Source organism: Coregonus lavaretus (genome assembly GCF_964263955.1).
Source record: "Coregonus lavaretus genome assembly, chromosome: 16".
NCBI classification, from domain to species: Eukaryota; Metazoa; Chordata; class Actinopteri; order Salmoniformes; family Salmonidae; genus Coregonus; species Coregonus lavaretus.
In genome coordinates this window covers 47387584-47409793 of record NC_140003.1, presented here as the reverse complement: position 1 = coordinate 47409793, position 22210 = coordinate 47387584, and the positions used below count along the sequence as shown (strand labels likewise).

Sequence of the window (22210 nt, the reverse complement as noted above, 5' to 3'; positions counted from 1 at the left end):
ATATACGAGTCCCCTGAGTCAGGGCGTGACAGTAAATCTCTCCAGGACAAGGTGACTTTTGTCAATATATTCACCTGTATTTAACCCCCCCCCCCAAAAAAAAATATGAAATACTAATTAGCTGCTAATGTGGCTATCATAAAGAACTACAAATGCCATGATGATGTGGACGAGACTGCTGAATCGAGGCAAAGGTAAGAATCTCTGGATTAACTATCTAATGTTCGAACAGTAGCACTTCGAGATATTAGCTGATGTAAGAAGGGCTATATAAAATAAAATTGATTGATTGATTGATTGATTGATTAATGTTAGCTGATTTTTGTAATTAATAAATTGGCAACATTTCTTTAAATTGACAATTCTGTGAACTGTCTTGTGCAAGTTTTAAATTGACACAATACCTTCTAGCAAAGGTTTCAGGAAGAGATTACATTTAGGAGTTTGCAGAGATGTATAGTCTTACATGATGTCTACTTTGATGCTAATTAGCATTTTCTAATCTGAGAGTAAATAGAGTCGAATATGTTGATAAAAGTCAATTTGTCCGAGAGAGATTTACATGGTTATCAAAACGTCACGCCAGGGTAAGCCTAAACGAAACACAGCCCTTATTTTAAGTGTTTCTAAAATTCCCTATGGGAAAAATGAATGGTGGGAAAACTATTGGAATCATTTCCCTGTTTGACCGCTAGGTTTTATGGGTATTATGACACCTCCACTGTGGGGCTCTATACTCACAATATAGTGACAACTCCTTATAGCTTTATGCAGTGCTTAATGTGAGCTGGATCCTGCCAGAACAGGATCAGGCACCGTTTCGTTTTTGAATGTTTGGTTTCGGGACCTATTTGGCCAGATCCGGTACCTCTCGGATCCGGTACCTCTCCTGGCATGAAAAATAATTATCACTTTTTGCAATGTAAACATTCGAATAAATGCGATCAAATTTCATTCTAGTTGCCGCTTCGTTAATTGTCCTCCCCCCATAATGTCCTTTCCTGTGCTTGATGGTTTTTGCGACTGCACTTGAAGAAATGTTCAAAGTTCTTGAAATGTTCCGTATTGACTGACCTTCATGTCTTAAAGTAATGGACTGTCATTTCTCTTTGCTTATTTGAGCTGTTCTTGCCATAATATGGACTTTTACCAAATAGGGCTATCTTCTGTATACCTTGTCACAACACAACTGATTGGCTGAAACACATTAAGAAGGAAAGAAATTCCACAAATTAACTTTTAAGAATGCACACCTGTCAATTGAAATGCATTCCAGGTGACTACCTCATGAAGCTGGTTGAGAGAATGCCAAGAGTGTGCAAAGCTGTCATCAAGGCAAAGGGTGGCTATTTGAAGAATCTCAAATCTCAAATGTATTTTGATTTGTTTAACACTGTTTTGGATACATGATTCCATCAGTGTTATTTCATAGTTTTGATGTCTTCAGTATTATTCTACAATGTAAAAAATTGTTAAAAAATAAAGAAAAACTCATATAGGTCTGCCTATAACAACAACAAACTCATATAGGCCTGAACTGGATGATCAAGGAGTCATGAACAGGATTGATCAAATTAACTAAGAAAGATAATATTCCACTACGGTCTCTCCTGACAGCTCCCCCGACACCGGCAAATCATAATGCCACTTTCCTCACCTTCATTTGGGAAAAAAACATTAGGCCTTCGAATAAGGTATCTTGGTTGCTGTGGGTCTAGTGTGTCTGTATGTCTCATGATGACTACTTGCCTCGTTATTATTCAGGTCCTCTCATTCCTCCCTTACTGTTCAACATCAACGTGTCCTGTCCTCCTCCTGTCCTGCCCTGGCCTCGCTGTCAGCCCGCTCATTCCTCCCTTACGGCTCAACATCAACGTGTCCTGTCCTCCTCCTGTCCTGCCCTGGCCTCGCTGTCAGCCTGCTAATTCCTCCCTTACGGCTCAACATCAACGTGTCCTGTCCTCCTCCTGTCCTGCCCTGGCCTCGCTGTCAGCCCGCTCATTCCTCCCTTACGGCTCAACATCAACGTGTCCTGTCCTCCTCCTGTCCTGCCCTGGCCTCGCTGTCAGCCCGCTCATTCCTCCCTTACGGCTCAACATCAACGTGTCCTGTCCTCCTCCTGTCCTGCCCTGGCCTCGCTGTCAGCCCGCTCATTCCTCCCTTACGGCTCAACATCAACGTGTCCTGTCCTCCTCCTGTCCTGCCCTGGCCTCGCTGTCAGCCCGCTCATTCCTCCCTTACGGCTCAACATCAACGTGTCCTGTCCTCCTCCTGTCCTGCCCTGGCCTCGCTGTCAGCCCGCTCATTCCTCCCTTCCTGACTACCATGATGCTGCTCCTGTCACTGTCACCAGATTCACTGTCAGGGATGTTGTTGGTCTCAGTCTTATCATGCTGCTCAGCTCTACTACAGACAGACAGTATGTTAAGGACACATGCTCAGCTCTACTACAGACAGACAGTATGTTAAGGACACATGCTCAACTCTACTACAGACAGACAGTATGTTAAGGACACATGCTCAGCTCTACTACAGACAGACAGTATGTTAAGGACACATGCTCAACTCTACTACAGACAGACAGTATGTTAAGGACACATGCTCAACTCTACTACAGACAGACAGTATGTTAAGGACACATGCTCAACTCTACTACAGACAGACAGTATGTTAAGGACACATGCTGAACTCTACTACATAACAGTTTAATTTTTATTAACAGTAAGCATTTCACTGTGTTGTATTCAGCGCATATGACAAATAAATATGATTTGATTTGATTTTATCAATACTTTTAAAACTTTTGGTGCCAGTAAGCATGAGACCAAGAAGTAGTCAAGACGACTAGCTTGATTAAGCCGACTCCATGTATATCTCACTGGGTCAGAGTTTTTCAGCCTCCATATATCCACTAGTTCCAATATATCCATAATATTTGTGATCTCCTTAGGTGCATGAGGGTGATAGTTTGTAGTGTGATTTCTTTTAACATCCATTGAGGTACTTAAAACCATATTATAATCTCCCACCATAATAATAGAGTCATTAAAACTCATTTTTCAACCACTCCACAAATGTCTTGTTAACAAACTATAGTTTTGGCAAGTCGGTTAGGACATCTACTTTGTGCATGACGCAAGTAATTTTTCCAACAATTGTTTACAGACAGATTATTTCACTTATTGTTCACTGTATCACAATTCCAGTGGGTCAGAAGTTTACATACACTGAGTTGACTGTGCCTTTAAACAGCTTGGTAAATTCCAGAAATGATGTCATGGCTTTAGAACCTTCTGATAGGCTAATTGACATAATTTGAGTCAATTGGAGGTGTACCTGTGGATGTATTTCAAGGCCTACCTTCAAACTCAGTGCCTCTTTGCTTGACATCATGGGAAAATCAAAAGAAATCAGCCAAATAAATTGTAGACCTCCACAAGTCTAGTACGCAAGTATAAACACCAAGGAAGGAGACTAGAGATGAACGTACTTTGGTGCGAAAAGTGCAAATCAATCCCAGAACAACAGCAAAGGACCTTGTGAAGATGCTGGAGGAAACAGGTACAGAAATATCTATATCCACAGTCAAACAAGTCCTATATCGACATAACCTGAAAGGCCGCTCAGCAAGGAAGAAGCCACTGCTCCAAAACTGCCATAAAAAAGCCAGACAACGGTTTGCAACTGCACATGGGGACAAAGATCGTACTTTTTTGAGAAATGTCCTCTGGTCTGATGAAACAAAAATAGAACTGTTTGGCCATAATGACCATCGTTATGTTTGGAGGAAAAATGTGGTTCCTTGCAAGCCGAAGAACACCATCCCAACCATGAAGCACGGGGTGGCAGCATCATGCTGTGGGGGTGCTTTGCTGCAGGTGGGACTGGTGCACTTCACAAAATAGATGGCATCATGAGGAAGGAAAATTATGTGGATATATTGAAGCAACATCTCAAGACATCAGTCAGGAAGTTAAAGCTTGGTCGCAAATGGGTCTTCCAAATGGACAATGACCCCAAGCATACTTCCAAAGTTGTGGCAAAATGGCTTAAGGACAACAAAGTCAAGGTATTGGAGTGGCCATCACAAAGCCCTGACCTCAATCATATAGAACATTTGTGGGCAGAACTGAAAAAATGTGTGCGAGCAAGGAGGCCTACAAACCTGACTCAGTTACACCAGCTCTGTCAGGAGGAATGGGCCAAAACTTATTGTGGGAAGCTTGTGGAAGGCTACCCGAAATGTTTGACCCAAGTTAAACAATTTAAAGGCAATGCTACCAAATACTAATTGAGTGTATGTAAAGTTCTGACCCACTGGGAATGTGATGAAAGAAATAAAAGCTGAAATAAATCATTCTCTCTACTATTATTCTGACATTTCACATTCTTAAAATAAAGTGGTGATCCTAACTGACCTAAGACAGGGAAGTTTTATTAGGATTAAATGTCAGGAATTGTGTAAACTGAGTTTAAATGTATTGGGCTAAGGTGCATGTAATCTTCCGAATTCATATATTTTCAAAGAAGTGTGGATCATCATTATTTGGCCGATATAGATTAATTAGCCAGATCTGTTTTTGGTCCAATAGCATATTTAAATGGATCCATCTTCCTTGAGGATCTGTTTGCACAGTTTGCACAATCGGATCAAAATTGTTGTTAATTAATAATCACAATAAAATAACAATAAACCCTTTTGAGTTTCTTTGCCAGTGACAGAATTTTTTTTTTTTAATCTGCTAAACCATTACAATTGTAACTTTCCCCACTTACTATAATGATACCCACGTTTCAATTATACTTACCACAACCAATGTTTGTAAACACCATCAAAAAGCACCATGATGATTAAGTGTCCAAATATAGCTGTAGAAGAATAGTTGCACTGTTAAACTGTAGCTGCAACCGTGGAAACCTCCAATTGTCCTAATAATCCCACCCACTAAATCCTCCCCCCATATCTAGCTCTATTGTCACGCCCTGACGTATGGAACTCTTGTTTGTTGAGTCAGGGTGTGGAAATCTATGTGATGTATATCTATGTTTGGGATCTAGGTTGGGTGTTTCTATGTTTGGCCGGGTGTGATTCCCAATCAGAGGCAGCTGTCGCTCGTTGTCTCTGATTGGGGATCATACTTAAGTAGCCTGTTTGCCTACCTTAGTTGTGGGATATTGTTCCGTGTTAGGCTTGTATGTGTTTAGCCTGAGGACTTCACGTTACCTTGTTTCTTGTTTTGTTTATTGAGTTAAATAAACATGTACGCTTTTCACGCTGCACCTTGGTCTGACCCGTCTCTCAACGTTCGTGACAGACCGTCAGACTATCTCCCCTGACTCATGACGTACCTTTGCGTCCTAAGGCAAACCCTTGGCCGCCAATTGGCGACAGGCCAGATGGAAATATGGGCAGTCCCATGATAACATCATTCAATACTGCCACCCTTCACTCACACATTCAAAGCCCCATCGGTCTATTGCCTATCTATGAGGGTGATTTTTAGGAGAACTAACCAAATAACATGGAAAACAGACAGAAAAAATATATAATAACAATAATAGATCATATTAATAGAAATAATAACAGCACAATATTATAGATTCATGCTCATATTAAGAAAGTCATAGCAAGGCTATTAGCATGTCAGACCAGCCTGCTCAGTTCATTGGATCTGATTGGCTGTTAGCATGTCAGACCAGCCTGCTCAGTTCATTGGATCTGATTGGCTGTTAGCATGTCAGACCAGCCTGCTCAGTTCATTGGATCTGATTGGCTGTTAGCATGTCAGACCAGCCTGCTCAGTTCATTGGATCTGATTGGCTGTTAGCATGTCAGACCAGCCTGCTCAGTTCATTGGATCTGATTGGCTGTTAGCATGTCAGACCAGCCTGCTCAGTTCATTGGATCTGATTGGCTGTTAGCATGTCAGACCAGCCTGCTCAGTTCATTGGATCTGATTGGCTGTTAGCATGTCAGACCAGCCTGCTCAGTTCATTGAATCTGATTGTTAGAAAAAATGAAGAGAAAAATACCTATAAATAATATCCAGACCAGTTATTTATGTCCAATACTTCACGCTGCCTATCAGCAGAGAGACATATTTAATGTAGTCCTCAATATATCCTGTTCTATTCCTATCAGCAGAGAGACATATTTAATGTAGTCCTCAATATATCCTGTTCTATTCCTATCAGCAGAGAGACATATTTAATGTAGTCCTCATTATATCCTGTTCTATTCCTATCAGCAGAGAGACATATTTAATGTAGTCCTCATTATATCCTGTTCTATTCCTATCAGCAGAGAGACATGTAGTCCTCATTATATCCTGTTCTATTCCTATCAGCAGAGAGACATGTATTCCTCATTATATCCTGTTCTATTCCTATCAGCAGAGAGACATGTAGTCCTCATTATATCCTGTTCTATTCCTATCAGCAGAGAGACATGTAGTCCTCATTATATCCTGTTCTATTCCTATCAGCAGAGAGACATGTAGTCCTCATTATATCCTGTTCTATTCCTATCAGCAGAGAGACATGTAGTCCTCATTATATCCTGTTCTATTCCTATCAGCAAAAAAAGGAAAAAGGACGATATATTTTAACAGCAGCTAATGACTGCCAGTAAATATTTTTTCTTACGCATCACACTACCCATGAAGGGATACAGTACATCAGTTTAACTTACAATCGATCCTGACACAGCCCATGTCGCAATAGCAAAGAAGTCATGCAGTTCTGACCATCTAGAGTGAGTAAACGTGTAAAGCCAACCCTCTCTCCACCCACACACAGGGTCGTTGCTCTATCACAGGCTGTTTTACACACAGTCCTATATCATTAGGATCAAGATGATAAAAGGTAGCGTATTTAGCTAATGTAAAAATTGAATATACTTCTCGCTATAGAGAAGTGCTTCCATAAGCCAGTTATTGTGTTGGCTGTACCATTAACTTGAATCAGTTTAACCCCAGTGTTAACCAGCCCGCCGCACACTAATACAGACAACAACTGATGCTTCTTAACAGTGTGATGAAGTGCATTTTCTTAGTCCAAGTAAAGTGACACAGGATGGTCATAATGCTTCATGACAGTGTCATAGAGTGTATTTTATGCAAGTTATTTAAAATATGATTGAAAAAAAAAAACATGACTAAAGAATTCATTACAACAACAACAAAGGACTTAAAAAACTTCTTGGTAGGGTAAAAACACATTTGAGTAAATGACACTCTTATATAAGTGTCGTAACCAGCCATAAAATAACGCAATATATATCACAACAGGTGTAAAGACATGGGTTATGACAGTGTTATGATCATATTATGACAGGTTATGACAAGTTATGTCAGCTGTTATGACATATTATGACATGGTTATGACCGTGTCATAACGTGTTATGGGACTTTGTGTCAAGTAAAGTGTTACCAAATGTTCTTCTGCTTGCGACCATTTTCTTCAGTGATATGACAGACGTTCCCCTCTCGTTGAAGCTCCGGCCCATGATAGCTACTATGTAGAAGGTAAAGAAGAGGACTTACAGATAAAGAAATTATCCCCTATGGGCCCTGATCAAAAGAAGTGCACTATGTAGTGAATAGGGTACCATTTGGGATGCAGGCTCAGTCACATTTCAAAAGAGGGGCTGTTGCTGAGAGACAGATTAAAAGCAGCAGTGAAGCAGTGCCACACACACACACACACAAACACACACAAACACACACACACACACACACAAACACAAACACACCACACAGCGCGGCCACCAAAGAGAGGAAGGGGGTTGTTCCGTTAGAGATTGTTCCTATCTGATGCCGTAGAAGCCTTAGGCTTGCGATAAAGAATATGTTTCCTTCCCCGTCACTCTGATTAGTAGAACATGTTTCCTTCCCCGTCACTCTGATTAGTAGAATATGTTTCCTTCCCCATCACTCTGACCAGTAGAATATGTTTCCTTCCCTGTCACTCTGATTAGTAGAATATGTTTCCTTCCCCGTCACTCTGATTAGTAGAATATGTTTCCTTCCCCATCACTCTGACCAGTAGAATATGTTTCCTTCCCCGTCACTCTGATTAGTAGAATATGTTTCCTTCCCCGTCACTCTGATTAGTAGAATATGTTTCCTTCCCCATCACTCTGACCAGTAGAATATGTTTCCTTCCCTGTCACTCTGATTAGTAGAATATGTTTCCTTCCCCGTCACTCTGATTAGTAGAATATGTTTCCTTCCCCATCACTCTGATTAGTAGAATATGTTTCCTTCCCTGTCACTCTGATTAGTAGAATATGTTTCCTTCCCCGTCACTCTGATTAGTAGAATATGTTTCCTTCCCCATCACTCTGACCAGTAGAATATGTTTCCTTCCCCATCACTCTGACCAGTAGAATATGTTTCCTTCCCTGTCACTCTGATTAGTAGAATATGTTTCCTTCCCCGTCACTCTGATTAGTAGAATATGTTTCCTTCCCCATCACTCTGATTAGTAGAATATGTTTCCTTCCCCATCACTCTGACCAGTAGAATATGTTTCCTTCCCCATCACTCTGATTAGTAGAATATGTTTCCTTCCCCATCACTCTGATTAGTAGAATATGTTTCCTTCCCCATCACTCTGACCAGTAGAATATGTTTCCTTCCCCATCACTCTGATTAGTAGAATATGTTTCCTTCCCCGTCACTCTGATTAGTAGAATATGTTTCCTTCCCCATCACTCTGATTAGTAGAATATGTTTCCTTCCCCATCACTCTGATTAGTAGAATATGTTTCCTTCCCCATCACTCTGACCAGTAGAATATGTTTCCTTCCCCATCACTCTGATTAGTAGAATATGTTTCCTTCCCCATCACTCTGATTAGTAGAATATGTTTCCTTCCCCATCACTCTGATTAGTAGAATATGTTTCCTTCCCCGTCACTCTGATTAGTAGAATATGTTTCCTTCCCCATCACTCTGACCAGTAGAATATGTTTCCTTCCCCATCACTCTGATTAGTAGAATATGTTTCCTTCCCCATCACTCTGATTAGTAGAATATGTTTCCTTCCCCATCACTCTGACCAGTAAAACATGTTTCCATTCCCATCATTCTGACTAGTAGATATAAGAGGCTGAAGTTCCAACTGCCATCCAATAGAGGGAAGTACAATCTCTAGTACAGTTAGACATCTCCAAATCCTCTTCCATGGCATCCATCATTGTCCACACTTTAATAATAAATTGAACGACACATCACTAATTATGCTGCAGATGCAACTGGTAATATGAATTTGTAATTAAAATCAATACATGAATAAAGTAGATGAGTTGGAAATGAGCCCGCTGACATCTGTTTTCTCAACTCTAATTGGTCTATTTAAATAAACATAATGAGGATCCTAGGTGTTCTTAGCAGAGTTTTCATGCAGATAACTGTTTTTGGAAGACAAGCATACAAAAGGAATTCTTTACTTTTTTGGAGGGGACAAATGCATGGGCTTTGTAGTAGTAGGAGGTTTATGGCAGGACTGAGTTCAAATGAATGTATTATTATTTATTATGAAAAATATTAAATGTCCATCTGTAAGAGGAATGTCCATCTGTTAGAGGTATGTCCATCTGTAAGAGGAATGTCCATCTGTAAGAGGAATGTCCATCTGTAAGAGGAATGTCCATATGTAAGAGGAATGTCCATCAGTAAGAGGAATGTCCATCTGTAAGAGGAATGTCCATCTGTTAGAGGAATGTTCATCTCTAAGTGGAATGTCCATCTGTAAGAGGAATGTCCATCTGTAAGAGGAATGTCCATCTGTTAGAGGAATGTCCATCTCTAAGTGGAATGTCCATCTGTAAGAGGAATGTCCATCTGTAAGAGGAATGTCCATCTGTAAGAGGAATGTCCATATGTAAGAGGAATGTCCATCTGTAAGAGGAACGTCCATCTGTTAGAGGAACGTCCATCTGTTAGAGGAATGTCCATCTGTAAGAGGAATGTCCATCTGTAAGAGGAATGTCCATCTGTAAGAGGAATGTCCATCTGTTAGAGGAATGTCCATCTGTAAGAGGAATGTCCATCTGTTAGAGGAATGTCCATCTGTAAGAGGAACGTCCATCTGTAAGAGGAAGGTCCATCTGTAAGAGGAATGTCCATCTGTAAGAGGAATGTCCATCTGTAAGAGGAATGTCCATATGTAAGAGGAATGTCCATCAGTAAGAGGAATGTCCATCTGTAAGAGGAATGTCCATCTGTTAGAGGAATGTCCATCTCTAAGTGGAATGTCCATCTGTAAGAGGAATGTCCATCTGTTAGAGGAATGTCCATCTGTAAGAGGAATGTCCATCTGTAAGAGGAAGGTCCATCTGTAAGAGGAATGTCCATCTGTAAGAGGAATGTCCATCTGTAAGAGGAATGTCCATATGTAAGAGGAATGTCCATCAGTAAGAGGAATGTCCATCTGTAAGAGGAATGTCCATCTGTTAGAGGAATGTCCATCTCTAAGTGGAATGTCCATCTGTAAGAGGAATTTCCATCTGTAAGAGGAATGTCCATCTGTTAGAGGAATGTCCATCTCTAAGTGGAATGTCCATCTGTAAGAGGAATGTCCATCTGTAAGAGGAATGTCCATCTGTAAGAGTAATGTCCATATGTAAGAGGAATGTCCATCTGTAAGAGGAACGTCCATCTGTTAGAGGAACGTCCATCTGTTAGAGGAATGTCCATCTGTAAGAGGAATGTCCATCTGTAAGAGGAATGTCCATCTGTAAGAGGAATGTCCATCTGTTAGAGGAATGTCCATCTGTAAGAGGAATGTCCATCTGTTAGAGGAATGTCCATCTGTAAGAGGAACGTCCATCTGTAAGAGGAATGTCCATCTGTTAGAGGAATGTCCATCTGTTAGAGGAATGTCAATATGTTAGAGGAATGTCCATCTGTAAGAGGAACGTCCATCTGTTAGAGGAACGTCCATCTGTTAGAGGAATGTCCATCTGTAAGAGGAATGTCCATCTGTAAGAGGAATGTCCATCTGTAAGAGGAATGTCCATCTGTTAGAGGAATGTCCATCTGTATGAGGAATGTCCATATGTAAGAGGAATGTCCATCTGTTAGAGGAATGTCCATCTGTTAGAGGAACGTCCATCTGTTAGAGGAATGTCCATCTGTAAGAGGAATGTCCATCTGTAAGAGGAATGTCCATCTGTAAGAGGAATGTCCATCTGTTAGAGGAATGTCCATCTGTATGAGGAATGTCCATATGTAAGAGTAATGTCCATCTGTTAGAGGAATGTCCATCTGTTAGAGGAACGTCCATCTGTAAGAGGAATGTCCATCTGTATGAGTTCTCTTCCTTTTGTTATCTCCATCATAAGTCAATAGTCTCAGACGTACCTGAACACTTTACTACCACAGATAAATGCTACAGCCATGTCTGTCACTGATATTTACAGCTGACGATGAATTGGTGGCACTCTGGTGACAGGGCACTGCTCTGTTGGTGGTGTTGATTAAGGGTAGGGGAGAGTGGGGTTAGTTGAGCCACCCCTTGTTTCTATCAAACCATACACAAAATAAATCATGTGACCAAATATTAGGAAGAGGTCATCATTTCATGGTTTCTGCGAAAGAACAAACCACATGGAAAAAGTGGCCAGCAAGTTTGATAATTAATTCAAGTCATATTCATTTATTGTGTATCCAAACCTATTTCTAAGATTGTTTTACACATCAGTTGAGGCCTCTGTAAGCTACAATATGAGGTCCTAAACCTAGCAAGAAAGTGCATCCTTGTAGCTGTGTGGGCTAATAAATTCAAAATGTTTGCCTTGGGGTAAGTTGTAGCCAATGTCCACCAAACCCCATACAAATGATGATTACATTTTGTCCGTTTTATGCAATGTCTCATGCATATGAACTCAAGATAGTGAATCTTTTGAGTTACTGAGTTACCCCATGTATACAAACGTAAAACAAGCATGGGGTCTAGCCCTCCCTGAGGTTATTGAGAGAGCAGACAAGGAAGAGAGAAGGGAATAAGTCCATTGGAGCAGCAGCAAGGGATGAGGAAATTCAAGGTTTACATGTATACCTCTGGTGGCCGAGTTGACCTATTTTAAGAAATACCATTGGTTGGTGGAGAAAAAGTTTAAAGATCTTTGATAGGCTGATGAGGAAGTTGTTACAGGAAATAATCCCGGCCACCTGGTGAGGTTAGCATAGGGCTAACGTGTGCCAGGATATCTGACAGGACCAGCTACAATGTAGCGTTCTATCATTTGACACTACGTCAACGCTGATGCTTAAACTTAACCTTTGAACTGAAACTTTTCTAATGTTCGCAAGTACGGCCCCGTGGCGTCCGAGCTTGCCAAACATGTCAAAAAATGTTGCCGACCAGTTTCGTGGGCTTAGTAGCCTAAAATGCAGAGAATTTGCCTACGAATTGGCACATCAAAACAACATCCCTGTCCCAGACAACTGGTCAGGAAACGGAAGGGTATGTGATGTTGAACAGGAAGATCTATATCTGAATGTCAAATCAAATCGAAGTTTATTGGTCACGTACACAGATTTGCAGATGTTAATCACAGGTGAAGCGAAATGCTTGAGTTTGCAGCTCTAAAAGTGCAGTAATACTTAGCGATACAAAACAACAAGTAAATATAAATAAATTAAGAAATATCAGAACGAGCAATGTCAGAGTCCGGAATGTGACAATGATCCCAAACACACCGCCCGGGCAACGAAGGAGTGGCTTCGTAAGAAGCATTTTAAGGTCCTGGAGTGGCCTAGCCAGTATCCAGATCTCAACCCCATAGAAAATCTTTGGAGGGAGTTGAAAATTCGTGTTGCCCAGCAACAGCCCCAAAACATCACTGCTCTAGAGGAGATCTGCATGGAGGAATGGGCCAAAATACCAGCAACAGTGTGTGAAAACCTTGTGAAGACTTACAGAAAACGTTTGACCTGTGTCATTGCCAACAAAGGGTATATAACAAAGTATTGAGAAACTTTGGTTATTGACCAAATACTTATTTTCCACCATAATTTGCAAATAAATTCATAAAAAATCCTACAATGTGATTTTCTGGAAAGAAATATTCTCAATTAGTCTGTCATAGTTGACGTGTACCTATGATGAAAATTACAGGCCTCTCTCATCTTTTTAAGTGGGAGAACTTGCACAATTGGTGGCTGACTAAATACTTTTTTCCCCCACTGTATATGGACATTATGGACAGTATATGAATAGAAAAGGCACGTGCAGCAGTAGTTCTGTAGGATGAGCCATGTTTTTCAGTTTCTCGGTCCCAGCTTCGATGCACCTGTACTGTCTCCGCCTTCTAGATGGTAGCTGGGTGAACAGGCTGTGGTTCGGGTGGCTGAGGTCCTTGATGATCTACTTGACCTTCCTGTGACACCGGGTGCTGTAGATGTCCTGTAGGTTAGGCAGTGTGCCCCCGGTGATGCGTTGTGCTGACCGCACCACCCTCTGGAGAGCCCTGCGTTTGCGGACGGTGCACTTGCCGTACCAGGCGGTGATACAGCCCGACAAGACACTTTCAATGGTGCATCTGTAGAGGTTTGTGAGGGCCTTAGGGGCCAAGCCAAATTTCTTCAGTCTGCTGAGGTTGAGAAGGCCCTGTTGCACCTTCTTCACCACACTGGCAATAGAGGACTAGCAGTCAATAGAGGACTAGAGGTCAATAGAGGACTAGGGGTCAATAGAGGACTAGGGGTCAATAGAGGACTAGAGGTCAATAGAGGACTAGCAGTCAATAGAGGACTAGGGGTCAATATTTGACCTCTAGTCCTCTATTGACTGCTAGTCCTCTATTGACCCCTAGTCCTCTATTGACACCTAGTCCTATATTGACCAGCATACTACTGTCCTCCATTACCCAGCATTCTACTGTCCTCCATTAGCCAGCATACTACTGTCCTCCATTACCCAACATGCTACCTTCCTCCATTACCCAGCATACTACTGTCCTCCATTACCCAACATGCTACCTTCCTCCATTACCCAGCATACTACTGTCCTCCATTACCCAACATGCTACCTTCCTCCATTACCCAGCATACTACTGTCCTCCATTACAGAGCATACTACTGTCCTCCATTACCCAGCATACTACTGTCCTCCATTACCCAGCATACTACTGTCCTCCATTACCCAGCATACCACTGTCCTCCATTACCCAGCATACTACTGTCCTCCATTACCCAGCATACTACTGTCCTCCATTACCCAGCATACTACTGTCCTCCGTTACCCAGCATACTACTGTCCTCCATTACCCAGCATACTACTGTCCTCCATTACCCAGCATACTACTGTCCTCCATTACCCAGCATACTACTGTCCTCCGTTACCCAGCATACTACTGTCCTCCATTACCCAGCATACTACTGTCCTCCATTACCCAGCATACTACTGTCCTCCATTACCCAGCATACTACTGTCCTCCATTAACCAGAATACTACTGTCCTCCATTACCCAGCATACTACTGTCCTCCATTACCCAGCATACTACTGTCCTCCATTACCCAGCATACTATTGTCCTCCATTACCCAGCATACTACTGTCCTCCATTACCCAGCATACTACTGTCCTCCATTGCCCAGCATACTACTGTCCTCCATTACCCAGCATACTACTGTCCTCCATTACCCAGCATACTACTGTCCTCCATTACCCATCATACTACTGTCCTCCATTACCCAGCATACTACTGTCCTCCATTACCCATCATACTACTGTCCTCCATTACCCAGCATACTACTGTCCTCCATTACCCAGCATACTACTGTCCTCCATTACCCAGCATACTACTGTCCTCCATTACCCAGCATACTACTGTCCTCCATTACCCAGCATACTACTGTCCTCCGTTACCCAGCATACTACTGTCCTCCATTACCCAGCATACTACTGTCCTCCATTACCCAGCATACTACTGTCCTCCATTACCCAGCATACTACTGTCCTCCATTACCCAGCATACTACTGTCCTCCATTACCCAGCATACTACTGTCCTCCATTACCCAGCATACTACTGTCCTCCATTACCCAGCATACTACTGTCCTCCATTACCCAGCATACTACTGTCCTCCATTACCCAGCATACTACTGTCCTCCATTACCCAGCATACTACTGTCCTCCATTACCCAGCATACTACTGTCCTCCATTACCCGTCATACTACTGTCCTCCATTACCCAGCATACTACTGTCCTCCATTACCCAGCATACCACTGTCCTCCATTACCCAGCATACTACTGTCCTCCATTACCCAGCATACTACTGTCCTCCATTACCCAGCATACTACTGTCCTCCATTACCCAGCATACTACTGTCCTCCATTACCCATCATACTACTGTCCTCCATTACCCAGCATACTACTGTCCTCCATTACCCAGCATACTACTGTCCTCCATTACCCAGCATACTACTGTCCTCCATTACCCAGCATACTACTGTCCTCCATTACCCAGCATACTACTCGCCAATGTTCAATCATTAATTAACAAACTTGAAGAACTCAGAGCAAGGATCTCCTTCCAGAGGGACATCAGATCAGAGTGAGGATCTCCTTCCAGAGGGACATCAGATCTTGCAACATACTCTGTTTCTCTGAGACTTCCTCCAACATCCTAATGGATTATATACAACCAGTGGGTTTTACAGTTTTTCGAGCGGATAGGAAGCGGGCTCTCTCTGGCAAGAGCAAAGGTGGTGGGCTCTGCTTTATGACTAACAGCACATTGTGCAATGGGGAAAATGTACAGGAACTTGCAAGTTTCTTCTCCGTCGACTTGGAATACTTGGTCATAAAATGTTGTCCTTTTTACCTTCTGAGAGAGTTCACCGGGATTATTGCCATTATCCGCCCCAAGCCGACACCAAAAAGGCTCTCAAAGATCTGGAGACTGCATTCTCGGAGGCAGCGTTCATTGTTGCGGGGGACGTTAACAAAAGTAATTTGAGAACCGTGCTCCCAAATTATTACCAACACATTGACTGTCTAACTCGCAGAAATTCTACTCTTGACCACTGCTACATGCCTTTTCGACACGGGTATAAGGCCCTATCCCATCCTCCTTTCGGAAAATCCGACCATGACTCCATCTTGCTTCTCCCCCGTCTACAAACAAAGACTCAAGAGGGAAGTTCTGGTGATCAGGTCTGTACAGCGTTGGTCCGACCAATCAGAATTCACTCCCCAAGACTGTTTTGATCACGTGGACTGGAATATGTTCCCGGGTTGTCTCTGGAGATACGCTGACTCAGTCACCGGATTCATAAAAAAATGCATAGATAACGTGATACCGATAGTATCTTCCAAAACATACACGAATCAAAAAACGTGGATTAATAGCAGCCTTGTAGGGATTAATAGCAGCCTTGTAGGGAAACTGAAAGAGAGAGATGCTGCTTATAGACAGGGCAATGTGACCGGGGACAATAGTTTGGTTGAACAGTACAAATATGACTTACGCAGATTGATCAAGATGGCGAAAACACAAGTATAGAGACAAAGTGGAGGAGCAATTCAGCGGGTCAGACACAAGGCGTATGTTGCAGGGTCTCCTAACGATCACGGATTACAAAAAGAAAGCCAGCCACATCACGGTCACCAACGTCACCCTACCGGACGAGCTTAACACCTTTTTCTGAAGATTCGAGCACAACGACCCTGAGCTGCCGAGGAGAGCCCCTGATGACAACGTGGGCTACACACTCACAGTCTACACTGTGAGTGTGTGGCCCAGGCAAGGCTGCTGGCCCAGATGACATCTCTAGCCGTGCCCTCAGAGCATGTGCAGACCAGCTGGATGTTTTCAATCTCTCCCTAGCTCAGGCCTCTATACCCACCTGCTTCAAGATGTCCACTATCATCCCCTGTGTCCAAGAAAGGGAAAGTAACTGAACTGAATGACCAGTAGCACTCACTACCGTCACCATGAAGTGCTTCGAGAGGCTAGTCAAAGACCACATCACCTCCTCCCTCCCAGACACACTCAATCCTCTCCAATTCGCCTACCGGCCTGACAGATCCACATTGCACACTGCCCTCACCCTGGACAAAATTAATGCATATGTGAGGATACTGTTCATCAACAACAGCTCGGCCTTCAATACCATAGTGCCCTATAAATTCATTACAAAGCTCAAAGCCCTGGGACTGAATTCCTCCCTATGCAACTGGGTCCTGGACTTCCTGACGGGCCGCCCCCCAGGTTGTGAAGGTAGGCAACATTACCTCCTCGACACTGATCCTCAACACGGGGGCCCCACAAGGGTACGTCCTCAATCCCCTTCTGTATTCTCTGTATACCAACGACTGCGTGGCCTCACACAGTTCCAACTCCATCATCAAGTTCACTGACGACACGACAGTAGTAGGTCTGATCACCAACAATGACGAGACGGCCTACAGGGAGGAGGTAGACACTCTGACGGCGTGGTGCCAGGTAAACAACCTCTCCCTCAACGTCAGTCTGACGGCGTGGTGCCAGGTAAACAACCTCTCCCTCAATGTCAGTCTGACGGCGTGTTGCCAGGTAAACAACCTCTCCCTTAACGTCAGTCTGACGGCGTGGTGCCAGGTAACAACCTCTCCCTCAACGTCAGTCTGACGGCGTGGTGCCAGGTAAACAACCTCTTCCCTCAACGTCAGTCTGACGGCGTGGTGCCAGGTAAACAACCTCTCCCCTCAACGTCAGTCTGACGGCGTGGTGCCAGGTAAACAACCTCTCCCCTCAACGTCAGTCTGACGGCGTGGTGCCAGGTAAACAACCTCTCCCTCAACGTCAGTCTGACGGCGTGGTGCCAGGTAAACAACCTCTCCCTCAACGTCAGAAAAACAAAGGAGCTGATTGTGATTGGACATCAGGAGGAAACAGGCTGGACACGCCCCCATCCTCATCAACGGGGCCGCTGTCGAGACGGTCAATAACTTCTAATAACTCGGCGTACACATCTCAGAGAAGCTGAACTGGTCTAACCACACACCGACACCTTGGTGAAGAAGGCACGACAGCGACTCTTCAACCTCAGGAGGCTGAAAAAATGTGGCCTGTCCCCGAGGGCCCTCACAGTGTTCTGCAGGAGCACCATCGAGAGCATACTGTCGGGCTGCATCACAGCCTGGTACGTGAAGTCCACCGCCGAGAGCATACTGTCGGGCTGCATCACAGCCTGGTACGTGAAGTCCACCGCCGAGAGCATACTGTCGGGCTGCATCACAGCCTGGTACGTGAAGTCCACCGCCGAGAGCATACTGTCGGGCTGCATCACAGCCTGGTACGTGAAGTCCACCGCCGAGAGCATACTGTCGGGCTGCATCACAGCCTGGTACGTGAAGTCCACCGCCGAGAGCATACTGTCGGGCTGCATCACAGCCTGGTACGTGAAGTCCACCGCCGAGAGCATACTGTCGGGCTGCATCACCGCCTGGTACATGAAGTCCACCGCCGCGGACCGCAAGGCTCCTCAGAGGGTGATACGTGCAGCCAAACGCACAATTGGGTGCACACTGACTGCCCTACAGGACACCTACAACACCAATTGTCGCAGGAAGGCCAAGAAGATCGTCAGGGACCCCAGCCTCCCAAGCCATGCCCTGTTCGCCCCGCTTCCATCACTCAGATGCGGGCAGTACAGGAGCATCATGGCAAAAACTGAAAGACAGGCCAATAGTTTCTACTCTCAGACCATCAACCTGCTGAATAGCCACCCCTAGTCAGCTATCTGCTCCCCCCTCCCCCCTGCTACTCCCCCTATAGACATTATTTCTTCTGCCCCTCCCCCTATAGACATTCCACCCCCCCACCCGCCCCTACATACTTTACTCTGTCCCCACCCCAACGACATTCATCACTGTTGCAGTTGTTGATAAGTATATTATTACTTTTGGGGTTTTATTTCACTCAATGATCATGCTGCTGCTCCCCCTATTATCACCCCACCCCCCACCTCCTCATCAGTCTTTAATCTGCCTGCTGTTCCTCCTATCACCCCACCCCCCACCTCCTCATCAGTCTTTAATCTGCCTGCTGTTCCTCCTATCGTCATCCCCTCCCCACCTCCTCATCAGTCTTTACTCGGCCTGCTGTTCCTCCTATTATCACCCCACCCCCCACCTCCTCATCAGTCTTTACTCGGCCTGCTGTTCCTCCTATCACCCCATCCCCCACCTCCTCATCAGTCTTTACTCGGCCTGCTGTTCCTCCTATCACCCCACCCCCCACCTCCTCATCAGTCTTTACTCGGCCTGCTGTTCCTCCTATCACCCCACCCCCCACCTCCTCATCAGTCTTTACTCGGCCTGCTGTTCCTCCTATCACCCCACCCCCCACCTCCTCATCAGTCTTTAATCTGCCTGCTGTTCCTCCTATCGTCATCCCCTCCCCACCTCCTCATCAGTCTTTAATCTGCCTGCTGTTCCTCCTATCGTAATCACCCCCTCAAGTCTTTATCTGCCTCCACGCCAAAGGACATGTATGTATTAATCACTGCTACAGTTGTTATGATGTATAGAGTGCTATATTTCTATTTCTATAGTTTTATTACCATTTTCATTCTTTCATTTAACTTAGTCCTGCATGTTGGAGCCTAAGATGTTCACTGTACCCTGCAATCACACCTTCTACCCAGTACATGTGACTATTAAACAGTCTGAATCTGAAAATGTATGCACGCATGACTGTAAGTCGCTTTGGATAAAAGCGTCTGCTAAAATGGCATATTATTAATATTAATTATTACAATTATTAAAGTCTGAGCTGTAGTCGATGAACAGCATTCTTACACAGGTATTTCTCTTGTCCAGGCGGGATAGGAAAGTGTGCAGTGCGTTAGCAGTTGATGTTATTCTTCAATAACACAGACCCCAAAGCAAACCAGGCGCAGAAAAATATATTTATTCAAAGAGAACAAATCAAATCGTAGTTGTTATGCTGGGAAGTAGATGGTAGATGATAATGTATCCACTCACTAACTGTAAGTCGCTCTGGATAAGAGCGTCTGCTAAATGACTAAAATGTAAATGTAAAATGTTCATTCTTCCCTGTTCTCAATGTTTCTCCACTGAACAAAGAGACAGGATGTAGTTTATAGCCTCAAGCCTAGCATGGGGCTGACCAATTAGAATTGCTTGCAATAAAATTGGGCTACTGGCCAAACCTCCAAGTATCCTGTTTCAGGCTCAATGTATAGACCATTTGGACCAATGAGAATTTGCCACATGTAGCTATGAGTCGCTGATTGGAACCCCTACAAAGATTCTAAACAGATGTTGAACTGAAAAACAACTATTTCCATTGATCGTTAATTCCCTCTTGACCTCTAGTCCTCTATTGACTGCTAGTCCTCTATTGACCTCTAGTCCTCTATTGACCTCTAGTCCTGTATTGACCGCTAGTCCTCCATTGACCTCTAGTCCTCTATTGACCTCTAGTCCTCTATTGACTGCTAGTCCTCTATTGACCTCTAGTCCTCTATTGACCTCTAGTCCTCTATTGACCGCTAGTCCTCCATTGACCGCTAGTCCTCCATTGACCTCTAGTCCTCTATTGACCTCTAGTCCTCTATTGACTGCTAGTCCTCTATTGACCTCTAGTCCTCTATTGACCTCTAGTCCTCTATTGACCGCTAGTCCTCTATTGCCTGCTAGTCCTCTATTGACTGCTAGTCCTCTATTGACCTCTAGTCCTCTATTGACCCCTAGTCCTCTATTGACCTCTAGTCCTCTATTGACCTCTAGTCCTCTATTGACCCCTAGTCCTCTATTGACTGCTAGTCCTCTATTGACCTCTAGTTCTCTATTGACCCCTAGTCCTCTATTGACCTCTAGTCCTCTATTGATCTATAGTCCTCTATTGACCTCTAGTTCTCTATTGACCTCTAGTCCTCTATTGATCTTTAGTCCTCTATTGACCTCTAGTCCTCTATTGACCTCTAGTCCTCTATTGACCTCTAGTCCTCTATTGACCCCTAGTCCTCTATTGATCTTTAGGCCTCTATTGACCTCTAGTCCTCTATTGACCTTTAGTCCTCTATTGACCTCAGTCCTCTATTGATCTCTAGTCCTCTATTGACCTCCAGTCCTCTATTGACCTCTAGTCCTCTATTGATCTTTAGTCCTCTATTGACCTCTAGTCCTCTATTGACCCCTAGTCCTCTATTGACTGCTAGTCCTCTATTGACCCCTAGTCCTCCATTGACCTCTAGTCCTCTATTGATCTCTAGTCCTCTATTGATCTCTAGTCCTCTATTGACCTCTAGTCCTCTATTGACCTCTAGTCCTCTCTTGACTCCTAGTCCTCTGTGTCTTGTGTATTTATCTTCTAATATTCTTACAAGTGCAATGGCGATCGTCCGTGGATCTGTTGGGGCTTTATGCCAATTGTATTGGGGTAAGGTGGAGGTGAAATGGTCCTTAACTAGCCTCACAAAGCACTTCATGACGACAAAAGTGAGTGCTACGGGGCGATAGTCATTTAGCTTACCTTCGCTTTCTTGGGTACAGGAACAATGGTGGACATCTTGAAGCAAGTGGGGACAACAGACTGGGATATGGAGAGATTGAATATGTACGTAAAAAACACCAGCCGTCTGGTCTGCTCTGAGGACGTGGCTTGGGATGCCGTCTGGTCGGTACATGCTCTGAGGATGCAGCTAGGGATGCCGTCTGGGCTGGCAGCCTTGTGAGGGTTAACACGCTTAAATGACTTACTCACGTCGACCGCGGAGAATGAGAGCGCACAGTCCTTGTGAGCGGCGGGGGCCCTCATCGACGGCTCAATGCTGTTTTCCTCGAAGCGGGCGAAGAAGGTGGCGTCGGTGTCCGCGATGTGGCTGGCATTCCCTCTGTAATCCATGATTGTCTGGAGGCCCTAGCACATACGTTTCGTGTCTGAGCCGTTGAATTGTGATTCCACTTTGTCCCTGTACTGTCGTTTTAACTCTTAGATTTCCTTACGGAGGTCATAGCTGGTCTGTTTGTACACGTCCATGTTCCCAGTCACCTTGCCGTGGTTAAATGGGGTGGTTCGCGCTTTTCAGTTTCCACTCTCTTTCTTTTCAGTTTTGCACGAATGCTGCCATCTATCCACAGTTCTTGGTTTGGACAAGTTCTAATCGACACAGTGGGAACAACATCCTCTATGCATTTCCTGATGAACCCCAATCACTGAGTCAGTGTATACATTTATACTAT

General features: G+C 44.0%; 1 pseudogene across 1 annotated transcript in view; it reads right to left on the bottom strand.

Moving 5' to 3' along the window:
• LOC311143869 (zinc finger CCCH domain-containing protein 15-like) overlaps positions 1–21872 on the bottom strand; it is a 38215-nt pseudogene extending 16343 nt beyond the window's left edge. The window contains exons 1-2 of the transcript in view: positions 21728–21872; positions 18136–18479 (exon numbers count right to left, since the gene is read on the bottom strand). The product of the transcript in view is annotated as a zinc finger CCCH domain-containing protein 15-like (transcript). The remainder of the gene's footprint in view (positions 1–18135; positions 18480–21727) is intronic.
• Positions 21873–22210: the final 338 nt, after the last annotated feature.